Consider the following 23,705-nt stretch of genomic DNA (forward strand, 5'->3'; position numbering starts at 1 on the left):
ACGGGGACCCCCCAGAGGTGCAGTGGGTGCTGGATAGTGCAGAGGACAGGGACAGGGACATCCCAAATAGGGCATGGACCTCAAAATCCTAAAGGACCCTGAAGCAGTTATGGTGGGACAGGAGGCTGTCCGGGGGGGGGGGTCTCTCGAGGCCAGTCCAGAGGCCCCAGAATCGTGGCTGACAGAGCAGACTGGCGAGGGCAAGTCCCCCCATCGAATCCAACCGCAAACAGTAAAATCCCTAAAAGCTTTGCTTGGTGCGGTCTCTCCTGGCCAATCTCCCCTGGGCCCAGGCACGCTGCACCCCCGCCCGCACAAACTCACCCGCGTCCCTGGTTCCACGCAGCAAAAGCGGCAAGAACAAACAAGCGGTCCACCCACGTATCCCGAGCTGCGCCTGCCATCCCGGGTGGCGGCAGAGATGAACACAGCCCGGAATCCCTCTCCAAAGACCTGAGTTGTGACCGAATGACACTTGTGTCAGCACCCTAAATCAGCTTCCGCGCCTCGGGGCCCCAGCTACGCTAACCCGTACACGGCTTGAGAGGAGGGCATGTGTCTTGCCCTGCTGGGGCTTCTCTGCATCTCTCCTCCCCACGGGCCATCTGGACAACCTGGGTGTCCTGGCACAGGCAGGGACATGTACGCACACCCACAGGACCCACGGACGGCACCCACAGACAGGTGCGTGCACACACGTACACACATACGCACAGCACCCACGGACCGGTGCACACACATGCACGCATGCATACCCACGGACTGGTGCACGCAGACACACATGCACACACAGCACCCACGGACAGGTGCACACACAAGCACGCAGGCGCACAGAGCACCTACAGACAAATGCGCGCGCACACGCACGCACACACAGCACCCACGGACCGGTGCGCACGCACGCACACACAGCACCCACTACAAGCTCCGGGACTCTGCGCACAGAGCACTGCTCGTCCACCTCTTGGGCAGACCAGCTGATATGCAGTCACTGGCACGCGTCCAAGGGACCAGAAGCCAAAGAGAAACAAGACACAGAAGACGGAGCCACGGCCACGCCGGCTGAGAATCACGGCCGGATTCCATGCGGTCCCAAGGCTGTTCGGGATGGGCAGACAGAGGGGACTGAGGGAGAGTGCCAGGAGCAAGGACACGCCCCATCAAAGGCGCTGGAATCACCGGATGCAAGTGGCAGAATCTAGTTTCTCCGGGACTCTTTCCAGTTCTTAGAGGACTCCTGGGGCGCCTGGGTGGCTCCAGGGGTTAAGTCTCTGCCTTCGGCTCAGGTCATGATCTCGGGGTCGTGGGATCGAGCCCTGCATCGGGCTCTCTGCTCAGCAGGGAGCCTGCTCCTCCCTCTCCCTCCACCCCTTCCCCTGCCTATGCTCTCTCTTGCTTTCTCTCTCAATAAATACAAGAAGAAAACCTTAAAAAAAGAAGGAAGAAGAAAAGGAGTCCTCTCGGGGGCAGACAGCTGGTGGGGAACCGGCCTCAAGGCTCTGGTTCTCGGTGGCACCAGGCGGTCAGGTGGCCTGCCCTCCTGGGCCCTTACGCAGGCCTCAGGTCAGAGACGGGGATGGCCAATGAAGGTTTCTGCCAACGGCCGGACCCTTCCCCGGAGCAGGCTGAACCTTCAATGATTTGACTGACAGGGGACACCATCCCCATAGCCACGGGCTGTAAAAGTGCCCGGGGCCTGAGCCAGAGGACGAAGGACCCAACGAGGCAGCCCGGGGTCTGCAGTCTGAGTCCCACGGAAGGCCAGTGAGGCCAGGGCTCCTGCCGGGCCAAGGGCCCAGAGCAGCAGCCGTTCAGGTCCTAACCGACTGGGGTCAGTGCACGACTGGGGGCAGTGTGGCATGACCCGGCGCGGGGACCCGGAGAGCTCCGGCCCCACAAGGAAAGGGGCGGCAGCGAACACGTGAGGCGAGGCGAAGAAAGAGAGGAAGGCCCGAGAGAAAAGCAAGGGGAATGCCTGCATAAAAACACCTGGGACGGACGGCTTCCCAGAAGGATGTGGAGACAGGGGTGAGCCAGGGCCACAGAGGCAGGTGGCCAGGGAGGAGGGGCTTAGGGGCACTTCCAGACACCTGACGACCTCAGGACCCGGTCTATAGCCTCTCCCGACTGGCGGCTGGGGCGAGGTGGAACTCCTCATTACCAGCTTTGGGTGGAGATTTTTTTAAAAAGGCTGCGAAATCATTAGTTAGCGCAGAGTGTCTGGCACAGAAGTGGGTGATGGGGGTGGGGCGCAGGGCTGCGGGAGGAGACGCGGGCAGCCCGCGAGCAGGCGGCAGGCGCGCTGCGGGGTGCTGGGCCAAGGCACCGGCCTCCGTGGGCTCCCAGCTTCCCACCCCGCCGCGCAGACTCCCACCCCTCGACTCAAACAGCACTTTCCCGAAAACGCCAACCCCACGTTCCTGACACTGTCTCTTTAGCACGGTTACCTAAGGCACTATACTTTAATTTCTCATTTTTTAAACAGATTTTATTTATTAGAGAAAGAGAGAACGAGCAAGGGGAGGGGCAGGAGGAAAGGCAGGCTACCCGCCCCCCCGCTGAGCACAGAGACCGAAGTGGGGCTTGAACTCCCCACCCTGAGATCATGACCTGAGTTGAAATCAAGAGTTGGACCTTAGTAACTGAGCCACCCAGGCGCCCCAATTTTATTTTTTTAAGATTTTATTTATTTGACAGACAGAGATCACGAGTAGGCAGAGAGTGGGAGGGGGAAGCAGGCTCCCCACTGAGCAGAGAGCCCGATGTGGGGCTTGATCCCAGGACCCTGGGATCATGACCTGAGCCGAAGGCAGAGGCTTTAACCCACTGAGCCACCCAGGCGCCCCCCCAATTTTATTTTTTTTATTTAATTCGCCTCAAATGGGAGCTCCAGGAAGGCAAAGAGCTCTGCTCTGTTCCGAGCTCACAGCACCAGATGCACAGAAACACCCGGGCATGAAGGAACACACCCAGCTCCCATGACGGCAAACGGTCCGGTTCTGCGCGGACAGAATGTAGTCGGGGGCATCTCGCAGGGCTCAGAACAGAAAACAGCGCCCGCGCACCGCCCGCACCGTCATCCTTAGGAGGGAGGGAGCTTCTCGACACCCCCACTCTCGTGTCACAGACAAGGAGACGGAGGATCCTAAGAGCCTTTGTTGCGGGCCACACGTGTGTCCCTGCACAGCACTGGGCCCTGACCCCCGGTGAGTGGAAGCCGGGCCTCTGGGAGAGGAGTGTGGAATGAGGTCATGGAGGGCCCTCCTGACACGGGACAGCGGGCCCCCAGGTGTGTACACGCCAAGGATAGGCGGCGGCCATCTGCAAGCCAGGACAGGGCTCTGCAGGACACAGACACACGGCTGACCTCGGACTTCCAGCCCCCAGCACCAGGAGGAAGTCACCACCCGGTCTGTGGTACTCGTTACGGCAGCCTGAGCGCAGCAAGGCAGCCTTGGCGTGACACGTCTGGGGTCCCCTGGTGTCAGAACCGGAACCCGGGGCTCCGGGCTCAGGCCCAGGGTGTGCGAGCACACCAGCGTCAGCGTGCTGGCCATTCTGGAAATGACCACCTTGGGGGAAGCCGCAAAGGCGGGCTCGGCGTCTCGCCCTCTGTCCGACCCAGCAGATCCTCCTGCTCTGGGCCCAGAGCCCACGGCCTCAGCCCGGGGAGGCCCGCAGGGGACTCCTTCACAAGGTGGGGAGAGGACGAGAGCCGGCCCTGGCTCTGCTTTCGTGCCCCCCACCCCCGCTGGGTCACGAGGCTGTACAACGCGTGGCACTTGGTGCAGATCAAGTCCACGGGAAGTGAGACGTCGGACGGCCTGAACTTAAACTCTAGAGGCAGCTTAGAGTAACGCCCCACACGTCTGTAAAACCCAAGACTGCACGAAACTTAAACACCTGGACTTTCAGGTAAAGTCCTTCTTCTCTGCCAGAAGTCTGCTGACCGAGGACAAAACGGATTGACACTTTATGTACTTCCCAGTGACTCAGTCACCCGTGCGTTTACCATCAGTCACGAAGGACCACTCATCAGTCCACGGAGGTGAGTCAGAGGCCCAGGCACACAGCCGGCGCGCGTGGGACTCTCGTCCTTGGGAAATTCGCCAGCCTGAGGCGTCAGGGCCGCAGTGTGCAAGGTACAAGTGCGAGAGCCGAGCGTGAATCCACAGCCAGCCGTCTGCGGAGAGCACTGAATCACCAGCGCTGGGACCAGAAATCGGGGCTCTCTGGCGATGCCGGGGGCAGTGGACCGTGCCGAGCTCTTAAAGCGGCAGAGAGCGCGGATGCCTCGTCTGATCTGCCGAGCTTCTCCCCCCCGTGTGAACCACGAACGGACCCCAACGCTGGAAGACTCCTCAGCGCGGACTCATTCGCCGGTCGAAGCTGGCGGATGATTCCGCCGAGATGCAGCCAGGCTACCTGACTGCGAGACTGAAAACCCACGGGGTCCAGGACTGGTCATCTTCGCGCCGAGCTGTGCGGCTCACCATCGTTCACCATCAAAGCACCCACCCCACCGCCAGGCTCAGCATTCCCTCGCTGAACCTCTCCTGCCGTCTCCCAACATGACCTTGCTCCTGGGGCACCCAGCTGATTCCTCTCACTCTTCCCCCAAACAACAAAACCCACGGCATCAAACTCCCATCCTCCAGTTAAAGGACGACATCAAGACAGGGAAGCAGCACCGTGCACAGCGGAAGAGAGATGTGCCAGCCGTGTTCTGGGAAGGGACGCTAACCAGAATACATACGAAACTCTCACAAAACAATAAAAAAAGGTTTTTTTAAAACAGAGAAAGATCTGAATAGACCATTCTCTAAAGGAGACACACAGATGGCCATAAGCATGAAAAAATGTGCAATATCAGTCTTTCGGGAAATGCAAATCAAAACCACAATGAGACGCCACCTCACCCCACTAGGATGGCTGAAGCCAAAATAATGGGAAACAGCGAGCGTGGGGACGTGGAGAAATGGGGACCTGGTCTGCTGCCGGGGAGGATGCGGAGTCACACGGCCGCCGTGGACACGGTTCGGCGGCTCCTGAGAACGGTCAGCACAGAGACGCGCAGAGACGCTCCCTCTGACCCCGGAGAACTGGAAACACGGCCAGATGCGCACCTGTCCGCGGACCATCACGACAGCGTTCGTGACAGCGCAGCCCCAGAGGAAGCCACGCGACGTCCAGCAGCAGCCCAGGGTGGTCTGTCCGGACCACGGGACCGACTCACCTCTCGCCCTCGCCCCCGCCCCGCCCCAGACAGGAAGCACCGAGAACGCGTGAGGCTCGGGGGAGCTGGGCACAAGGACCGCACGTTACGGGGGTCCTGCTGCACGTGCCGTGTTCAGAAGAACCGTGTTCCTGGACACAGGAAGGGCAGCAGGGGCGCTCTGGGGCTGGGGCGAGGGGGGCAGGACAGGGGAATGACTGCTAATGAGCACACGGCTGCTTCCCGGGAAACTGGAAAATTCTAAATGACTGGGGTGATGGCCCCCCCACTGTGACTGTCCCCAGACCGCCTAACGGTTCACTCTCACGGGTGAATTTTATGCTCTGGGGACCAGAGCTCAATAAGGCTGTAAAATACACACGGCTCCCCTGGTTTTGCTGAGTGGAGGAGAAGGGCGCCAGGACGCTGGTGGACACCCAACCCTTCATCATCCCACGTCAGGAGTTTCTCTCAGAGCGGGTTCAGGGTTTGGGTCGAATCCCCTCTGCTGAATCCAGAAAGCACCACTTCACAGGCTGGTTCTGAGCCGGGCGGCATGTGGGGCCGTGGCTGCTCGGGCTCAGTGACCCGCAGGACCCCCTGCGCGCCGCTCCCTCCCGGCCCGCGTTGCCTCTCCCTCCCGGCCCGCGTCGCCTCTGTCACAGGCGCCTGAGAGCGGGAAGTGCCCCCCCCAATCTGGGGCGCACAGGCTCCCGTCTGTGGCCATCCTGCCACTTCCCCTGCCTTGCCGGCCGCCTCACCCCACTCCGGCCACTGCCCCCGGGCGTGTGTGCAAGTCACCCTCCATCCCCAGGTGGGCTCACCTCCCGCCTCACTGAGGAACGAGGGCCTCTTCAGTCCCCCCCGAATGCTTCTCAGGACACACTTGGCCGACTCCTCACCCCTTCCCCCATCCGGACCCTGCCCTGGCCCCACTCCCCTCTGCTTCTTCGGGAACCTCCTAAACCCTCACCGTCCGTCCAGTTCCACAGTTCGACCCCCAGCCCAAACGGACCCAAATCCCTCTCGGCCTTTGGAGAACGGCTGCCCGGAGGCAGAAAGCTCCTCCAGCCCCACCAGCTGGCCCCGGCCCCCTCGCCTACCCGGGCTTCTGGGAAGGGTCGTCTATCCTGCTGGCTCGCCCTTCCCCTCCTATGCCTCTTTAGCCCGCTGTGCTCTGGCCTCTGCCCCCAGAACGGACTGTTCTCAGTGAGATCACTGACCCCCAGCCTGGCGTGTCCCACAGCCGGCAGGCCTTCTGCACATCCAACCAGGCCCCGCTCCGTCGGACCGTGTGGACCGCTAGCCCTGCCCTCCGCCCCCTTCGTAGGGACGCTGCCTGCTCCGGCGCCTTCAGCCGGCTCCAGAACACGGAGGATCCCACATCCGCTTGCCCTCAGTCTCCCGCAGGTTCCCGACTCCCATCTGTAACTTTCAGGGGCGACACTCAACCCGCAGACACTCAGTCGAGGCCCCGGAGTCCTCCAGCCTCCTCCTGCAGCCTCTCCCGCAGGGCAGACTCCCGGGGTGCCTGGGGTCGTCCCTCTCTCCCGCTGGCCAGCGGAACCACGGCTGCCATCAGTTCCGTGCTAAGGTCTGTTCCTCCCACCGCAGACGGCAGTGAAGACCTCCAGCCTCACCGCCCGGGCTTGGGTCCTCCTCCCCGACTTCCCAGCCGTGCGACCCCGACTCCCCTGCAGCTGCGACGCGGGGACGCTGCTGGCACCTGCCTCACAGGGCCATGGGCAGGCGGCTGAGGGAGTCATCGGCAGCAACAGCTCCCGCTGGGTCAGCGGTCTCCGCGCTGGGCCCGAGCTCTGCGCAGCCCGGCCCCGACCCGCGTGGCCGACTCTGGGACGGCAGGGGAACCGCGGGCTTGTTCCAGAAGTACGCTGAGCCCCGCGGGGCGCCATAAGTCGTCCCCGTGGCCTTCACAGTGTCGTCTTCCCTCCAGCTCACTTCACAGGAGGAACACGGCGTGGGACACACACAGCCGACCAAGCGCGTCGTCGCCACGCTGTCGGCGAGGCTTCCGGTGATCAGGCTACTGGCAGTTAAGTGTTTGGGGAACCAGAAGTCCCCAAACCCAGAAGGTGGGTTTCTGCCCGGGGCGGTGGTTGGCGCCCGACGCTTGCGCTGTTCAAGGGTCAGCTGCGTGGTCCGTCTAACGGCCTGCGAGCTCCTGGAGGCCCGACCGCCTGCTCCGTGTTGGCAGCCCACAGGCTGCCGCCATCCTCTAGGGGCTCCACAGGTGGGGTCGTGAGGTCATGGACGGCCCCATCACGCTCGGCCCAGTATAGGCAGGGGCGGTCTTCCTAGCGCCCCAGGGGAAAGAGGACCGGGTGGAAAACCCACCGCCAGCCTGACGCCCGCTCGACCGCTGGGCTTCCCTGCGCTGGCCCGGGAGCACCACCCCCGCGCCGCCCCCACGCGCCAGCCGCTTCCCGGTCAGTCTGCGCCCTCGGCAAGGCCTCGGTTCAGGAAGGGGAGAGACTTCTCGCAACAGGGTGGTAGGAAGCCGGAGGTCACGGCTGCCCGGGTCTTGGACACAAATGGGGAGCAGAGGCATCGGCAAGCTCCCGTCAAGCCGCAAAGAAAGAAGCTGGGTCAGGCTCTCCGCGGGGTCCGCAGCACCAGCATCCGCCTGGCTCACCGCCCACCCCGCCGCTTGCAGGCCTGGCCTCCCGCCCTTGCGCTGGGGAGGGCGCACTGTGGAACATGGCTACTCCTCAGGTTGCTGGTTTTCAACCGTCTTCCTTTGCTAGGCTCCCCACCTCCGAAACGAGCGGTGCTGGTCTAGGTTAGTGTCGCCTAAATCATCCCATTTTAACAAACCCATAAAATATGAACTTCTCGGGGCGCCTGGGTGGCTCAGTGGTTTAAGCTGCTGCCTTCGGCTCAGGTCATGATCTCAGGGTCCTGGGATCGAGTCCCACGTCGGGCTCTCTGCACTGAAGGGAGCCTGCTTCCCTCTCGCTCTCTCTGCCTGCCTCTCTGCCTACTTGTGATCTCTCTCTGTCAAAATTAATAAATAAAATCTTTAAAAAAAAAATATGAACTTCTCTACCGAAAAACGTACCTGCTTCCACTCACTCCCTGGTACCCACAGACATCTCCTTATCTGCAAAACGGGAACGATCCCATATTACACGAAAGAGCGCAGAGCAGGACAACCAGGCTAAGAAGAACCAAACCAGTACCCGTACCTCCCACACACCAGGTCCTGGGAGATATGCTGGGGCCACAAGGTCAAAAGCGGCTTCCCCATTCCACGAGGGAGAAGAGATGCAGACGTCTCAAGAGCCGTGGGGCGCCCTGGCGGCTCGGCCAATCATGCATCCGACTCTTGGGTTTTGGCTCAGCTCCAGATCAGGGTCTTGGGATCCAGCCCCAGTCACCTGCCCCCCTCGGCCCAGGTCAGGTCTGTGCTCGGCGGGGAGGCTGCTTGGGATTCTCCCTCTCCCTCTGCCCTGCACGCACACACGCATGGGCTCTCTCTCTCTCAAATAAGTAAGTGAATCTTAAAAAAACCCAAGATCTCAAGAACTGCTACGAGGACAGGCACTGCCGTGTGTTTAAACGAAACAGAGCCTCGCAGAAGGGGGTGGCAGGACCCAGCTCACAGGGCCCTCCCAGGACGTGGCATCTTTCGGGACCAAGACTGATGCTCACGTTGCCCTTGGCCTTGGGTCAGGGAGGTTTCCGGCCAGAAGCACACGGAGACTGTTAAGAGAAAAAACAGGAGAAAGAAAAAGAAGCGCAGATAAAGGTAAATTCTTTCAGACTCTTGGTAATGAACTGAACCACCAGTGCGGACTATAGGAGGTTCCACTATTTCCCTGTCGACTGTCTGTGAGTGCTCACTCCTGCGTCAACCACGCCACCCAGGGCGGCAGGCCCGCGACACCATCTCCTTGTCCCCGGCTCTGAAAAGTCCTGCCTCCAAGCGCCCGACACGCTCAGGTCACAAGCACGGTGGTCCAGTCTCTGCTCACCAGCTCCCATGTCTGCCTCCTCCCCCGTCACCAGGGAGTCTGACACACACACACACGTCTGATCCTGCTGGAGAGAAGGACTTAATGATCTTCTTGCTTCCTTGTTTTTAAGGATTTCCTGGGGAGGGAGAACCCAACATCTACTCCACAGGTCTAACAGGAAGTAGAAAAATCCCGACTTTCTCCAAAACTCAAAAATACACAGATTGGAAACGACGAGGTAAACTGATTTAGAACCAGACACGTGGATTCTAAAATCCTGGGGAATTAACAAGAAATGTGTAAGACCTAAAAAGTGAGTTCCGCAAGGCTGCAAGATCCAAGGTCAACATACAACAATCAGGTGTGTCTACACATACTGAAATAACGAAAAAGTGGTTTGTAAAAACTGCCCTTTAAAATATGAACCACGGATGGGAGTGGGGGGCAGTGGCGGGAGGCCTGGGTGGTGTCATCAGGTAAGTGTCTGACTCTTGGCTTCTGCTCAGGTCATCTCAGGCCCTGGGATCGAGCCCCCGCTTGGGCTCCACACTCGGTGGGAGGTGTGCTTGGGGTTCTTGCTCCCTCTGCCCCTCCCCTGCTCATGCACACTTTCTCTCTAAAATAAATAAACAAATAAATAAAATAGGGCCAAATCTGACAAAAGCTGTAGAAAGACCAGCACATCAGAAAGCACAAAACAGTACCGAGAGAAACAAAGGACCTCCGTGCCGGGAAACCCGCACACGCTCGTCTGTACAAGACGGGGTGGCCTCAAACGGTGCTGAGTGACAGAGGACGGACAGGGAAAGGGTCACCGTGTGTGACACAGAATTACACAAGACGTGAGTCAATCTACCATGAAAGAAAGCCAATCTACGCCGGAAAGTTCCAGGTGGCGGACGAGAGAGAGACTACAGGAGCATCTGGGGGAGACGAGAAGACTCGTGGTCTTGGTGGGGGGACGGCATTGGAAGCACACATCTGTCCAACTTCGTCGGGGCACGTACTCTGTGCATTTTGACGGAACATCAAATATACCCCAATAGAGCTATCAAAAGGGTAAAAAAGCAGCTTTAAGGGAAACAGGCCCTCTGGGCCCATAGCAGAAGCGAAACGCTGCCCTTCTCTGTTGTCCAGATGGAAACAGACGCTTCTGCCCGGTAATTCAAGCCTCCACCCCGAGACATTCTGCTCCTGACCCAGGTCGCAGCGCTGCTAGGTCATAAACGAGGCAACACGGCTTTGTATTTACAACAGGGGAAACTGCCACACGCACACACTCCTTTGCGTTCTATCTCACACGAGCGGGGAGCTAAGGCGATCACAGCACGGCGGCCGGCGCGCAGGAGGCAGCTGAGCGGCGCGTGGACAGTGAGCGTGCGGCAGCCTCCGTCGCATCCGCCACGGTCACAGCCCTACAGGTGACCGTCCACGTGCCATCCGCTCACCCGCCCGAGCTCCCCACAGCCGTTCCGGGTCTCCCTGCGCGTGCACCTCAATGGGGCCTGCACTTCCGTCTGCTGATGCTCACATCAGAAGAGAGAGAAAAAGCCAAAGATTTAATGCTGAGATTCTGTCCGTAAATTCTCAGCAATTACAGTCTGATGACCCGGTCGCGCTGTGGGAAGGAGACAAGCATGACAGGGCACACGGTCCAGGCAGAGGATGCCGCCAGGTGAGCACTCGACCAGCCGGGGACGCTAGGGACATCTCAGGGGAGCTTTCAGGAGGGCGCCCCGTGCACCCCTCCTCTCCCACGGCCTTTAGTAAGGCTTCGTAAGTTATTTCTCTGGACGTGGGAAATGCTGAGCACTCAAGGACGGAGCATCACACCTATGATGCTCCTGACTCCACAAAGGGACAAGGACACGTTTACAATCAAATCAATGACCCTCAAGGATATAAACTTCATTATCATCCAAAGCGTACCCAGTGCGGAGTCCTAACTGGGGGGGGGGGGGGGGGGGCATGGCACGAGCACTCCTGAGACCACACCCTCTGGGAATGCTCAATCTCCGACGTCACAGAGAAGTTTCAGACAAGGACAGTGCCCAGGAGAGGAAATCAGCTGCTGGTTGTCTGCACCGAGAAGAGGGCCAAAGTGAAGCACGTTCGAAAGTCTGCGTTCCCAGAACGCGCCGCCGCTGTGCAGTCCCAGGCACGCTGCCTAGCTCGTGTCAACCTCTCCATGGGGACCCTGACCTCAGAGCGTTGGCATCACCATTGAACAAGACTCTGCACACAAAATTCTTCAGAGTACGAGCGAATCCAATCCAGCGACGTGGGAAAAGGACTGCGCGTCATGAGCAGGTGGAACCCGAACCAGGAACGCAAGGTCGGTTCAGCACAGACGTTTCTCTCAAGCCGGTATGCAAAGCAGCGACAGGCACATGAAAAGCTGCTCAACCTCATTAGTCATTAAGAAGATGCAAGGTCAGGGCGCCTGGGTGGCTCAGTGGGTTAAAGCCTCTGCCTTCGGCTCAGGTCATGATCCCAGGGTCCTGGGACCGAGCCCTGCATCGGGCTCTCTGCTCGGCAGGGAGCCTGCTTCCTCCTCTCTCTGCCTGCCTCTCTGCCTGCTTGTGATCTCTGTCAAATAAATAAAATCTTAAAAAAAAAAAAAAAAAGAAGATGCAAGGTCAGGGAGCCTCCCCCCCACCCCACCCCCAGGCATCTGGAAGACACTCAAAGGCTAGGAGTGGACGCTGACTGACGGAGGGTTGCCAGTCAAAGTGAGACAGGCTGGAAGTCTGCCGGAGGGAACAGAACCTCGGATTCCTGTGGCATCCGGGCTGCCGGTGGCTGTCTCATCCTTGCCCCCTCACCCCGTCTCCTGCACGCTTCCCTGAAGCTGTGGGCCCCTGGCCCCAGAGCCGGCCATCTCTCCGCCCTAGCCAGTTGATTTCCCAATCCTGTAGCTCTTGTAGAAAAGGCTCTCCACACGACGATGGGGACAGATGGGGCAGCCCGACGAGCGGGTCCCCCCGGGGAGGGACGGTCCCCCACCCGCGGGAAGACAGAGGCGCAGTGTTGTATCAGAATGGGGGTAATTCCAATTCTGAGAAGAGCTGTCAAGGTCGTGTGCCCCGAGGCCACCAGGCCCAAGGAGGGAGGGGGGAAGGGAAACCAGGTCAGCCTCCTGCCGCGGGCTCTCCGCAAGCCCACGGTGAGGTGAAAGTCCAGGACAGGGGCCGAGGGGAAGCGCCGCACTGGTGCTCGGGGTCGACGGTTGCCACGTTACCGGGGTTCTCAGCCTCGGCCTGCAGCCGGCTCGTGCCGCAGCACCGGACAGCCTGTTATCTTGCTTAGCGAGGCAGGAAACGCGACGCAGCAGGGCCGACCACCCAGCACGGGTCTGCAGGCCGTGAGGGTTGCCAGCAGGTCGGACGCGCACAGACTGTCCGTCCTGCACCTGCCAGGACTCTTCTCCTGGGAGGAAGGACTTCACGGTCACCGCCTCCCTCTTCTCTACCCTCCAGCCTCCTTCCCACCCTGTCACCCACCACTTCTCCAACCGTTCCAGAACGGGCACACGCGCATGCACACGCACTCTTGCACGCACACACTCTATCCCGTGCTGGAGCACACTCTTCCGAAGTAACTGAGCTCAAGGGGCTCCCAAGCAGGTCAGTCTCTGGGGTAACTGGCGGGGCAGTGGCAGGACCCAGGGGCGAAAACAAAGCTCAGAGTCCCAGGTCAGCACGATGACGGTTCCAGACAACGTGGCGACCGCATCGCAGACATCAACTCCCACTCCTCCACGTGACGGTGAAACGGAGGCCTGGCGAGGGTGAGCGATTTGGCTTAAAACTATACGCGTTCCTGGGGCGCCTGGGTGGCTCAGTGGATTAAGCCTCTGCCTTCGGCTCAGGTCATGATCTCAGGGTCCTGGGATCGAGCCCCGCATCAGGCTCTCTGCTCCATGGGGAGCCTGCTTCCTCCTCTCTCTCTGCCTGCCTCTCTGCCTACTTGTGATCTCTCTCCGTCAAATAAATAAATAAAATCTTTAAAAAAAAAAAAAAAAAACTATACGCGTTCTCAACAACACAGAGAGAAACAATCCAAACAAACCTGGGCCAGGGGTTTGAACGGACGTTTCTCCAAGGAAGACCCACAAACAGCCAACGGGCGCACGACAAGATGCTTGATGTGAGCTGTCCCCAAGGGGACTCAGATGCGAGTCACAAGGAGAACCCGCCTCAGGCCCGCGAGCGCGGCTCCAACAGACACACATCAGCGGGCGTCGGCGAGGACGCGGGGCTCTGACACTTGGAGACGGGCTGAGGGTGCCCGCGGGACTTCTGCGGAGCCATCGGGCAGTTTCTTTAAAGCTTAGAACACGGAGCTGCGTGGGATCCAGCAATCCCTTCCCCCTGGGCACGGACCCGAGAGAGCCGAGAACACATGTCCCCACAAAAACCCACATACGAATGTCCCCCATGGCGTCATCCACACCAGTGGAAGCGGGAGCCTCCAGGTGCCTGCGGGCAGAGGACGGGCGGACAGGTGGACGACCCACAGGGCGGAGCACCCTTCGACCACAGGAAGGAACCGACGGCTGACACACACACCACGACGTGGATGAGCCCTGGGAAGATCAGGCCAGGCCCAAGGGGCCACGTGCTGCCGGATCCCTTCACAGCGAGAGTCCAGATTAATGAACCCGCGGACACAGAAAGTAGATTAGTGGTTTGCTGGGGCTGAGCGAGGGGCGGTGGGAGCAACCGCTTTGGGCACAGGGTTCTCTTCGGGCTGATGAGAATTTTCCACAATTAGCGAGTGATCGTGCTGAGCGACAGCGCACGGCACACTCGAACGTGTGGAATTCTACGCGCAGGATTTCTCGCTATGAAGCTGCGAACGGAGACGCCGTCGGGGCGCCTGGCCCCGCTGGTGCAGTGAGGGCCTCCCAATTTCGGGCTTATCAGTCCGAGTCCCACGGTGGGTGCAGAGATCACGTAAAAGTAGAATCTTTAGAAAAGTTGCATCCATTCACTCGAGAACTTCACAAGCGACCCCCGCGACACAGCCCTGGCACCCCAGACGCAGAGAAGCTCCGCAGCTGCTGGCAGGTGTCACACCGCGTGGTCGCGCGCACAGTGACCTCTGAGGGCACCGCGCCCCCACCCGCGTGCCACCCTCTCCTGGCAGGGGACCAGGCAGGAGGCAGGAGGAGGGTGGAGTCCTCTGCCTCCGGGACAGTCCCGAGTGGCCCGGCACACCTGCTGGGAAGAGGCCCGCTGGGTGAGGGAGGCCGTGCCGGGCTCTCATCCCTGCGTCCAGACTCTGGTGAGTGGCCAGAGCCTCTCTGGACTTGCCTCCCTGTCTGCAGTGAGCACCAAGCCCTGCCTGACGACCGCTGTAACACAGGACAAAACCGCACCACCGACACGTCACCGCCCAAACCCAGAGGAGCGCCATCGGGGCCCTCTCTCCTGGGTCCCGAACCTTCCATCCCTCTCTCTGACACCCGCGTCCTCCCCTGCTTGGAACACTGACCACCCTCTCGACTCTGATCTTCCCTTCTGCGCAGTTCTGAACCCAGCTTTTACCAAATTCACTTACGTCTGCATCATAAACAGGCTTCCCTGTTGTCTGTCTTCCCTAACGGCCTCTAGTCCCCACGCGTCCCCAGCGCTGAGAACACGGCATCCTGTTCATACGCGTCTGATGAACATGTTGAATACGTAAAAAATCCCCGCATCCCAGACCAAGGGCTGTGCAGGGGGATCTGACAGGGGAGGGGTCTCTGCCCCCATACCCCGTGCAAGCGTCTTTCTCACGCTCTCGGGCTCTGGGTTCGGAGCCGGAGAGGGACCAGGCCCGGCACACATCCTGCCGGAGAACCGGGATCTCCTCTGGGTTTCTGCCACGATGATCCAGAGGCCTGGAGTGGGGTGAGGAAGCTCACGGGGGCCGGTAGGCCTCGTCCTGCACCAGCCGCGGTCCGCTGAGCTACGCGGACAGCTGCGCAGACGCCACCTGGGAGGTCGTCAGAGACGCAAACGCTCGGGCCGAGCCCAACCCCGCGTCACCGAGTCAGACACAGCCGGGTGCGGCCCTGCCCTGCGGGAGGGACGAGTCTGGCCCATACTGCGGCATGCCTGCCGGCGTGCCTGCTGGTGTAACTGCGCCTCAGGCCGCCAGGCTTGCCTTGGAAAAGTGAACTCGAAGTCCTACCGACAGGGACCAGGAGCCAAGTCTTCCCCCCGCTTCCTCCTGAGCCAACTTCAGAAACGACTGGACGGGCCCATCACCATTTCTTTCTTTTTTTAAAAAAAAGATTTTATTTATTTATTTGACAGATAAAAACAGCGAGAGAGGGAACACAAGTGGCGGGGGGGAGGGGGAAGCAGGCTCCCCGCTGAGCAGGGAGCCCGATGTGGGGCTCAATCCCAGGACCCTGGGATCACGACCTGAGCCGAAGGCAGACGCTTAACGTCTCTATCACGGTTTCTTCATCTCCTCTTCTCCGGCTCCTGCCTGCCCCCACACCCAGAGGCCACGGAAGTACCCCCACTTCAGACAGTTCTCTCTCCCTTCTCTATGCCCCCTCCCCCCAGCCTCTTCTGTGGGACCCCCCCGTCTGCCTCACCTGCAGGCGTGAGCACCGCACACGTGTGCTTCTCCACCCCGGCCCGCCAGGCCCAGGGCCCGGCTCACACTCAGCAGCTGCCCTTGGCTCCGCCCCGGAGGGCTGCGGCCCACCCTGCGCCTCCTTCCCTCCAGAACCCTGACGCGTGAGCGGGACTCCCAGCCCACGCCCAGACCAGGTGCGCTGTCCTCCCCCACACAGCCACCTGCTGAGTCTCCCACCCGTCCTTCCCCACCTGTGGGGACGGCTCCCTGCCCCATCGCCCTTCTCCGCTGCAGCTGCTGGGACGTGGTTTCCCAACAGCACACCTGACCACGTCCCTCCCCACGTGAGTAAGTTTACCGATGGTGCTCTGTGGCCCTCGGGACAGAGTCCAAACGCCCTAACCCAGGCTTCCACAGTCACCAAGCCCCGGCTCCTTCCCGTTGTCCAGGCTCACGGATCTGTTGCTCTGCGGTCCCATGACAGAGCTCGGTGACCCCCAGCCCATGGCAGCACGTGTGGCCCTCTGCCTGGACCCTGGAGCCCTCTCAAGCCCTCTCAAACCCGGCTCTCTGATTTAGGCCTCCATTTAAAGTCCCTTCCTCCAGGAAACCCTCCTCAGAGGCCCTCCCATGTGCTGCAGCCGGACTCACAGAAGAGTGCGCTGTCACGCACCCCCCCGGGTCCTGTCTGCCAGCCCCCAGCCACGGGCACCTGGACGGCACAGCGTGCAGCTGACTCACGCTGAACCCCACGGCCTGAAGATCCGAGAAGCTGACCGATGTTCTCATCTGAGGGACGGCGCGGACGCTCTCAAACCTCGGCCTGCTGCTGGCGACCCTGGAAGCTGAGTGGTTCCTGTCCCCGGCCTGGGGCCTGAGGAGAAAGGGTCCCATTCACAAAGCTACTTACTCCACTCTCTCCACCACCTCCCCTAGAACAACAGTGGCCTTTCTCTGCAGGGCAGGCTGCTCTGGGAATGAATGGGGCCAGCCCGGGGCAGGCGGGACAATGGCAGGGTGGGCCCCGGTGCCGTCAGACCCCTGTGGGGAAAGGCAGCCGGAAACCGGGCCGCCGAGGGGGAAATCCCCCAAGCAACCCCAACAAGGGTGCTCTGTCCCTACAAGAAGTACCAAGGTGCCAAGTGCCCCAGACCTAGCAGCACCAAGAACAAGGGCAATTTTGGTCTTGGTTCCCGGCAGCTGTGCTTAGAGCTGCTTTCCTGAAAACCCCGGCTCGGCAGGCAGGGGACGCGGCAGGTCCCGAAGCAGCGGCAGGTCCCGAAGCAGCGGCAGGTGAGGGCGGCTCGCGGCGGGCAGGCGTGCGCTCCTCCGCAAGCCGATGGGGCACCAGGAAGCCATCCAGAAGGACCAACAGACACTGCTTCGAACCCCGGGCAGCAGAAGGCGTGATCGCCAACACAGGACACGGAAAGAACCGAAGATCGCCAGCTGGCTCACCGCGGCGGACCGTGGGCAGGGCAGCGCATTCCGCGCGAACCTCTCCACGAGTTACTCTACACACTCAAGTAAGACAGAACAGAGTCCAGACGCTGTGTGCGCGAAAGGAACGCTGAACGACGGAAACGTCCCGGTCCGTGGTGTGAGCCTGCAAGGTCCCCCTGCAGCGGGGGACCGGGGGACAACACCTGTGGACAGGTGCGCAGGGAGGCGCATGGGCCCAGGAAGCCGGTGGGGGGCCCTGGAACAAGACCTGTGGCAGTCAGAGGCGGCTGAACTGAAGGGAGGAGCCGCAATCCCCGGCTGCGGAGTCAGGGCCGGAAGGGAAAGGCCACGCGGGGGGCCAGCGAGGAACGCGGTTAGGATGAGATCCCACACCCCGTGTTCGTGCGGGGTCCCCAGAGCCATGTCTGCAGGTCCCCTGTGTAGGGCGAGCACAGGCCGGAGCCCCCAGCCCCAGGTTGTCTGTGGCAGCTGAGCAGAGCTCAGGCCAGGGGGGTCCTTGCCCAAGCAACCGCCTTCCCAACGCCCACCGTGGCACGCACCACGGAAGCCACTCAGCTAGTTAGTGGCCGGCGGGGGGTGGGGGGCTCCCCCAGAAACCCTCTTGCTCAAGGTCCCAGACTCTGGAACGCTGGTCCCAGCACCCTGGGGCTGGGTGTGACCAGTTCATGGTGCTCGGTCAGACACCTGCGCTTCCGCAGATCAGGACGTCTCCTGAGCCATCTCTGGCCCTGGCTTCCTCGCTGCTCCCCTCAGGACGGCTCCAGGAACCACTGCCTGGGGGAGGCCCTGCGGGAGGGCGACACTGGCCGGGGGGGGTCCTCACCAGCCGTGCCTTGGCAGCCCACTGCTGGGCGTCCATGGAGACGGGAGGACTTCTGCGCAGTCTTCTCTCTAGCGACAGCCCGACCCTTCTCCCAGCCAACCAGCCTCAAAACCACAGGAATCAGGGGCGCCTGGGTGGCTCAGTGGGTTAAAGCCTCTGCCTTCGGCTCAGGTCATGATCCCAGGGTCCTGGGATCGAGCCCCACATCGGGCTCTCTGCTCTGCAGGGAGCCTGTTTCCTCCTCTCTGCCTGCCTCTCTGCCTACTTGTGATCTCTGTCTGTCAAATAAATAAATAAAATCTTTAAAAAAAAAAAAACAAAAAACACAGGAATCAAAGTTGATTCAGCCTTAACAGGCCCTGCTGATTTTCTTTCCAAAACGTGTTTTAGATCCTGCCCCTCCTCCTTCCTCAATGTTATCTCTCACCACGACTCTGCAAAACCTCCCTGCTGCCCTCCTGGGCCCAGGTCCTCTCCCACGACCGTTTCAACGTCAGAACTGTCTCTGCGAACAGTTTTTCTGACCTTGTAACACAGGACCCTCCCCGGCACCCAACACCTTCATCCCCTCATCCTGCCCACCCCCACGACCTGTCCTCTCTCCGCTCCACCAAGACCAACAACCCCGCCATCCCGACCCACCCCTCGCTTGGTCCCACCTGCGACGGCTGCCCAGGCTGCTCCCGTGTCCGATGGGCCCCGCTCTTCTGTTCCCAATCTCTAACCACCGTCCCAGCTGTGCTCCTCCACGCCAACCTCCTGCTCGTCTCTAACTGTACTTCCCGGTACGCGACGAGACTCGGCAGTTACGAACTACGCCTTCGCTGTTTCCTGCTGCTTCACCAATAACCTTTCACACCAGGAACGTGAGCTCGCCATGCTTGCGCGTCACCGGCTGCAACAGTGAGAACCGAGCGAGGTGCGGCTCTGGAACCAATACTTGTGGTGCCGCACACTGACTGCAGGTCGGGCCGGGTCACGGGGCTGTGTACCCTGGGTGGTCGTTGGAGCCATCACGTCCCCCCGACTGGAGCCAGGCCACGACTGGTGATTGGAGGTCCCATCAGACCACTTTAGGGTAGCGGCACTTAGTGCCGGAGAAAGTGCTAGAAATCACAACTCGGAAATCACTTGCTCTGGCTTTTCAAAGCTCCTCCCTGGTGCCTGAGAGTCTCGGTTTCCTGTTCTTTAGAACGAGACGGGAAATCCTGAAGAAGTCAGTAAAGATGACGGGGGAACACTTAGATTTTAGGGACTGCGCTGAAATCAGGGTTAAAAGACAACGAAACGAGCTTAAACTGTAGCAGGGGTAAGTCTGAGACCCTAAAGGAGGCTCATACAGGTACTGCATGGTACTTCCTCCCACGATGGAACACGGGACACGGGACAGACCCCCACCTGCTGTGAGTAACTCCAAGGGAGTCCTCTCAGAGCCAAGAGGAAGCCCCTTCTGACTTGGGAGGCATGTGATTTTCGGGCCACGGCTCCAGGTGCTTCTCCAAGCGGGAGAGTGCCCTTCGGGTCCCACGAGGGCCACGGGTCTGCAGCCCTTCCTGCCTCCCTCACAGTCCTTCCACGCTCCTCCCTCATGTCGGCGCCCAGCGACTCCCTGGTCTCTCCAAGCTTTCATTTTCAGCAATTCCGGGAAGGCCAGACAAGATTCCTGGAGAAGAGCCCCAGCTCTGGTGTTCTCAAGCGGCCGGGGCACTTGCCGGGAGCTCAGAGCGTGGAAGGTCCCCTCTCCTGGTGGATCCAGCGTGACTGTGAACAGGGAAACAGTTCCTTTTTTCTTCCAAGACAGAACCCGCACCTTCTTTAGGGCTGCTCCCCCCACAGGGCGCAGGAGGGACCCGGGAGGCCAGAGCCGTCGGGGTGTGGGTCCTTCTGCACATGACTCGGTGAAAAGGAAGTGTGCATGGTTCCCGGGGCGTGGGGCTGGCAGGCCACAATAAATCCTGGAATCAAGCTTTTAAAGTAACAAATCAATAAATGGAGTTTTAAAGGCAGCGAGTGCCCTGTGAAGACCTGAAGCAGGTTCCGCCAACACAGATGAAATGCCGCCTCCTCCCTCCTGTCCTCCAGGACTGCACACCGAGCAAAGCCCTTCCCGCACTGGAATCCCAGACCTTCAGAGGGCCAGCCGGGGAGCGCCCCTCAAAGCTTCCAAAGACCGTCCTGCGCAGGTGAGGGGCTTCCAGGACTCCCCTGTCTTTATGCTAACTTGGGAGCTGGCTATTACCCTTCATGGAATCTTTTTTATTTTTGATGAAATCATACTGTCACGTAACTTTTCCTATTTTCTAACGTACTCTCACAAACGGATGGCAGGGACTCTGACCACGATCTGACAGTTTAAAAAAAAGAAAGGCTAAAAAATTTGTTAATCAGAGGGTACTCTTGCAGAAACGTTTCTGAGTATCTGAAGTCAAGCTTAGCCTGCTCCTGCCCGTCACGGTGATCACCCACCAATACGCACGCAAATCCGTGGCCACCTCTCGTCTCACCCAGACAGCACAAGGGTAGGTTCTGGAGAAGACTCAGCATTGCAGGGCTTTGTATCTGCAGCTCTGAATAGGACGCCAACCACGTCAACCCTGCTGACTGCGGATTCTAGGGCCCATGACAAGAACATGAGGCCAAGGTGGGAAGCCACCTTGTTCTAGGAGCCACCCCTTTCCTTTCTAGATAAGCCCAGTCTGAGCAACCAGCATCTCCTCTCTGAGACCTTCCCTGAAGCCCAAGGCCGTCTCCCAGCACCTGCGACCAGCCTCCCTCCTGTGCCTCTCCTCCGACCTCACCGAACACCGTGCGGCTCCTAAAAGAGGGAAAGGTACCTTCAACCTCAGATCCCTGATAAGGACGGTTGCTGGCTTGGATTCATTCTGAACTGGGAATGGCCAGAGATTACTAAACACATCCTTTCTATTCCGGTCTAAGGGAGCCAAGGTAGCGGCAGCCTCTCCCACTCAATGGAATTCTAGGCAAGGCACCCAGGACCATCACCCGATGCTCTCCTCCAGTCCCAGGCGCCTCCGCACACCAGGCCTGCTCACTCTGGCCACACGCTTCAGAACAGCACGACGCTCCCTTGGCTGCTCAAACTGTTTGCGGCTCGTTCGGAAGGTGGTGTGTGAAGCTAAACCAAACTCAGAAGTCAATGGCCTGAAATGAAGAGCTTTACTGCTCAGAAAGCGATTCGAAACATATGAGCGCGTTTGCTTGGCTCTTCCCAACAGTCCCACGAGACGCAATAAATGTTATAATCCTCAAACGACGCACGGCGTGAAAGTGCTTGTGAACCAGAAGGCCTTTCATGTACGTGAACGCTCGCAACGCCCAGGAGGAAATGACAGGAGGTACGTGGCATGTCCAAGTGCGCGGAGTTGAGCGAAATGCCAGGGTTCAAACCTTCCCTGTCTGCGCTGGCACAGAGGACAGCGGTTTTACAGATGCTGATGTCTAACCGCCAGCTGGGAAACACCTGCCACGGGAGACGAGGCCTAGAGACGGCTCAGCAAAGCTCATCATCACCCCCACAGAAGTAACTCGGCGTCCTCATCTCTGCTTGCAGCATCAAACACGCTTTCAGAAATATTGAGAACACGCGTCCACGGGCAACATGCCGTCCGCCGACAGAAGGACGGGCTGAGCAGCTGCGTGAGCCCACGTGTCAGTACAGAAAGATCAAGAGTCGTCGCAAACACTTGTCCATCCTACGGACCCAGGTGTCAGTCCCCAAGAGGAAGTTAAAAACGCTTCTGAAGAAAAATTCCAGAGGCTTCTTTGGGCCACACGTCTTCTCCACACGTCTTCCGGCACATGGCTCCTCCCTAGGAAATACACACCAGCAAGGGGGCCGTCTCGGGCCTGGCTCTCTGTGGGCAGCCAAGCCAGGAGTGCTGGAACACTGTGAGGGGGAGGGACGTACACTTGCTGCCACGCTTGCTCACCCCAGCATTCTGTCCCGCACGGATGGAATGCTCACCGCAGGCCCACCGCTGAGCCAAGGGGAGGCAGTCCCTGCCTTTCTGGGGCTTACTGTTGAGTATCAACAGTTCCTCGGTCTTCGTTGGGAGCCCTATCCTTCCCTGGCTCCCCAACTGGACTGCGCACCCATTGTGACACCCGTCGGGTACCTCCCACTGGACTCTCTGCAGCAAACCGGGGGTGCGGTATCTAGGTGACCCGAGCCTCTGACCAGGCAGAGGTGGCGAACGCTCTGTCTGCAAAGCTATGCTACCCCAGAGGAGAAATGGGCGCTTTCCTAGAGAAATGACAGCACCGTTCCCAAGACTGTTGAAAAGACCAGTGCAAAGGGAACACCGGACAGTGTCATACGCTACCATCAAAAGGAGATACGGAAAGCACATTCCACAGGACCAGTACACAAACCCACTAAGCCAGCATGGGGCAAGCAGAAGAGCCTGCAGGGGTCAGGAGATCCGCATCTGGGCTCAGATTCTGCCCCTAGTCCAGCAAGATGGCACAGGGCAAGCCAGGTGTCCTCCCAGAGCCTCAAGGACCCCCCACTGGATAGCGGGACTACCACCATCCACCTTCAGACCCGTTCCACGAAAGCACATGGGGAGAAACGTCCCACGCCGTACCTCGCAGACAGTGAAGGTGTACGAGCTCCCCCAGGAGCATCTCACATCAGCCCAGGAACCCTCCTGCCTCCTTCCTGCACCCCCAAACCTGGGTTTCCATCTGCTCACATCCCTATTTCAGAGAAATCACTCACCAACCCCATCTCACAAAAGGCAGATGTACTAATTCCCAAACTCCAGCAGGATGAAATGAGAAGGTGGCCCCGGGACCATGTCACCCCCCTGCCCGGACGCACCTCGGGCCTCCCTTTACAAGACGCGAGCTACAGGGAAGCCAATGACAAGGGGAGGGGACACGCGTTTTATGCCCTTTGTGGCTGGCTGCCTTCAGCCCACTGACAACTCAGGGTCCAGGTGGGGGCGTGGAGCCGATCAAGCAGGACTCAGAGGCGATCCACACATTAGTGTTCAGGAGGGACTATGTTTATACCCCATCCCACAGCCGGAAAGAAACCACTACTACCATGGATCATCAAAGGTTAACTGGCATGGAGAGACCTCGGCTCCCCGCTGTTCCCTGCGTATCCAGCAACACGGCCAGGGCTTCCATCTGCTTGCTCGGTCCTCTAACCTCCACCCATCCAGTCAGGCTATGTACAGAATCCAAGATTTTTAAGGAGAAAGGGTGTGTGGGGGGGCTGGGGAAACAGTCACCTCACAAAGTTGTAAACAGCAGGGCTACCGGCGCTGCCCAGGCTGGTAAGGGGGCTGGATCCTGGGCCCGGGGCTCCCAGGACCAGGACCTCTGCCCATCAGGCCTGAGAATCCCAAACAACTCATTCCCGCTCTAGGCGGAGGGAAGGCCCACCCTGCAGAGTCAAGCTTATTAAGGCCGGCTTGGAAGATTAAACCCTAGAGCGTCCCCTGGTCCGCGGGTCTCAAGTTAAACCCTAAGCTTGGAGAGGAAGAAATTCTAATGCACCCTGTGCATTTGGGGGCCATTATCATCAGTCCCTGGCAAGAATCCAGACCTCTATGGGTGCAAAGGGTGCCTCTGTCCCATCAGTCAGGCCTGGAACATCCTCCCCGGCTCTGGAAAT

At 59.8% G+C, this 23,705-nt stretch overlaps 1 protein-coding gene across 7 annotated transcripts in view; it reads right to left on the reverse strand.

Annotated features, from left to right (window-relative positions):
- The window catches only part of ARHGEF11 (Rho guanine nucleotide exchange factor 11), a 78,254-nt gene that overhangs the window by 53,371 nt on the left and 1,178 nt on the right, over positions 1-23,705 (reverse strand). The window lies entirely within an intron of this gene.

The sequence above is a fragment of the Meles meles genome, chromosome 17 (genome assembly GCF_922984935.1).
Source record: "Meles meles chromosome 17, mMelMel3.1 paternal haplotype, whole genome shotgun sequence".
Lineage (NCBI taxonomy): Eukaryota > Metazoa > Chordata > Mammalia > Carnivora > Mustelidae > Meles > Meles meles.